The sequence below is a fragment of the Adiantum capillus-veneris genome, chromosome 24 (assembly GCF_014529385.1).
Source record: "Adiantum capillus-veneris isolate H3 chromosome 24, ASM1452938v2, whole genome shotgun sequence".
NCBI classification, from domain to species: domain Eukaryota; kingdom Viridiplantae; phylum Streptophyta; class Polypodiopsida; order Polypodiales; family Pteridaceae; genus Adiantum; species Adiantum capillus-veneris.
The window spans coordinates 52,943,229-52,946,598 of NC_140954.1; the positions used below are offsets into that span (position 1 = coordinate 52,943,229).

At 39.0% G+C, this 3,370-nt stretch overlaps 1 pseudogene; it reads left to right on the forward strand.

Moving 5' to 3' along the window:
* The first annotated feature begins 567 nt into the window (after positions 1-567).
* Positions 568-863, forward strand: LOC147426374 (uncharacterized; annotated as a pseudogene).
* The last annotated feature ends 2,507 nt before the right edge of the window (positions 864-3,370 follow it).

The window sequence follows — 3,370 nt, forward strand, 5'->3', positions numbered from 1 at the left end:
AAGACTGACAAGCAAGAGAGAGTTTCGACATACAAAGGCTGATACAAAGGGCCAAGTTCTAGAAGATGATCGTTTTGATTGATGAAGGAGATTCGTGTGCTTAAAGCAGTAAGGAAGTGATGTGAGTGGAAGTGACGGATTCTGTGTGAATCAAAGCAAGGGAAGTGTTGGAGGATCGGATAGAATTTGTGCAAAGAAGAGAGCAAGGCGAGATAAATCCTTCTCGTGCTCTCTTGGCAAAGGCCGTTTTTATCACTTTCATTCATGATCATCTAATCAGAGACAACAAATGCCGTAACTCTAAATTTGTATTCGAACTTAATGTTTCAGTAGTTAAAAATCTAATTTTAGAGCATCGTTTGAGTGTTTTATATGTTTCTCAATTTCCCACAACCAACAGCCCCGTGCTGACCTGACTCACTAACCAAACATAAAAATCCCCAACATCTTTGGTGAACCCAACGTGAAGTGACCTGGGGTGGGAAATTTTGGTAGAGAGGATGATGACGACGTCTCAAGTAGAAATGATGCAGCTATTTGATGCTTTCTTACAGTAGCAAGCTACTTATGGGCAATTTGGTTTGGGCCAAGCAGATTTATTACGAGGATTGTCTCAATCGGATGAAGTTGAGATGGAACAAGCAAAAGTGGACGAAGCGGTGGAAGAAGCATTGGATAAGGATTACGCTGAAAGAGGTACGTTCGATGGCTACGATGGTGATGGATATCTTGCATGCTACAGGTCAGAGATGGAGCTTATGGGTATTCCAACTAAGCATATGATCAAGGAGTTTGACCGGTTAGTAGCTCCAAAATTGTGTGATCAAATACAAGAGCTTATCTGTATGTATGCAGATAACTAGGTAAAATTTGAAGAGGCAATTGTATAGGTGGTTGGCCGGCACATAACCTTGGAAATAGAGCAAATGACTCAAAAGAAGGAGGTTACTTTCAATAAAGGTGATGGAGATCAATTGCAGACAATCAGTTATGATCAATTTTGGGAGCAGATTTTGTGCAAGAAGTAAAGCTAAAGCAAATGCAACTTTGAAAGTAGCATATTTAGCCCCAGAGAATCACGCTTCAGGTTAGGTCATGCTTCAGGTAACCTAACATGGGTAAATAATGACTTCCATCCTAAAATCATTAATGAAAGTTTTTCAAAGCCTACTCGCTTGGAAGCTACTTCCATCATTGATTCTTGCACGGATGTAGATGAAGATAGAGATAATGCTGACGTGCCTACCTATACAAATGTTTGTAAAGACATTTGAGCTAAGCTTGAAGCTGTAGTTGATGACTGTCTGCTTGAAAATGACATGTTATTACAAATTGCAGATGATCAAGAAATTGCAAAGATGCTTTATGCAAATCTTGGGGTTCCAGATTCTACAAATCCAGTTGTGCCATTAGATAAGAATGACAATATACAAGGTCTACAGATACATGAGGATTCAGATGGCTTGGATGTGCTAGAGCAAGTATCTATCGAAGCTGCAGAATTATATGGTTTGACTGTGCGAGAGGAGATATTTGATAAAGTTGAAGATTTACATATCTTACCTATACCAGATGAAGCTCCACCTCAAGTGGAGGAGTATAAAGGGAGTAGTCTAGCTCTGCTGTTAGGCGAGTCGGGTGAATCTACAGAGAGAATCATGCAAGCGCATAATTGCAACCATACACAACTACGTATGGATGAGGGTAATATTAGCTCTAATAATTTTGATGATGATGTAGATACAAATGTAGAGACTTTCCTTTATGAAGGTCTAGGTTCACCACTTGATGCATGCATATTTTGTGATTTTGACTCTCAACCGATGGTATGTGAACTTGAAGCACCCAGGTATGCAGGTTACTTAGTGCTTAGTATCAGTTCAGAGGGGGTGCAAGAAGCTGTTGTGCAACCATACAATGCTCTGTTTAACCCAATCTATTATGATGATGCTCTTACTAGGGAGATTAATGAAATCTTTGAGATGCATGCTAGATCTTGTGTTGATACACTTGAACGGTATTTGATAAAGAGTAAAAGGGGTGCATAGTGTTTTGCCAAACCGTTGATCTCTAGGCATGTTGATACCTCTTTTGATCAAGATATAGGGATTTTACAGGTTTATGTGGACCAAGATATACAAGCTTTACAAGATTCTTTGCCGATTGAGAAAGAAAGAGTCCTACCGATTGGCAAGCGAATATCTTCGAGCAAGTCCATAACCGAGCGACTTGATCATAAGCACAAACCCATGTTAGGAAGGGGAGAGAGCTAGAAGATACAATCTACTATCCATGTAACCTATATACCTACCCTAGTTTATTGCTCAAGATCCAACCATTCCCTGAGCATATACGTACACACAAGATGGAATGCACCCTCAAATTATTAACCATGCTCGGAAAGGTGCAGTCCATTATAAAAAGGATGACATTTTCAAACCTTGCATTATCTTTGTTGATAGGGTAGAGATTAGCTAGCACTTGTGCATTGGTGGAGCAAGGGAAGCACAAGAAAAATCTATTTTTGCTGCTTTTGTGGACATATTCCACAAAATAATAATTTTCATCTCTCTCTCTTTCTCTCTCTCTCTCTCTCTCTCTCTCTCTCTCTCTCTCTCTCTCTCTCTCTCTCTCTCTCTCTCTCTCTCTCTCTCGTTCAGACTAAAATTTTTGTTTCTTTATCCATGCTAAAGGGAATGTTGCAACAATAGGTCAACAAGTTGATCCTTTTAGAGTTCTCAAATTTTGTGTCAATTTTAAAACACCCTCATATATTCACTAGTTTGTCTCATGGAAATACTATCCAATTTCAAGGTATCAAATGAAGTTACAACAATAGCATAAGCTATCATGGATATCTCCCAAGAAACTGGTCTTCAGATTGGTTGCACCCAAATACTTTGAAGCTTTCAAGAATTATGTGAAAGAGCATTACATGAAATTAGATACATCAAGCACGTTGATGATAGGTAGGTGTATTCTTGTAGCGTGATCTTCATAACAAGTACTTAAATTCAAAATGAAACAACTAACCTTGAAGCCTTTTGAGGTGCAACACAATCAGGACTTGTGCAGCATAACAATGCAAAAACGATCACCTAGAACATATAATTTCTCATAAAAAGCTCAATTTGCAAAAGCTATATTGGGTCAATCACCTCACCAAGAATACTCAGCTTAAGAGCTATAGTCATATCCAAAACACCAACATAACATGGTGATTTGGCTCCCCTTCAACAATTTCATGTAGCCATCCATGTTGGGATGGATGACTACATGCAACCATCAAAGGGCTAAAAGAGCTTTTAGAGAAGTTTAATGACCTACATGGTTTTTGACCCCATGCTAGGAAAGGGCTAAAGGAGATATT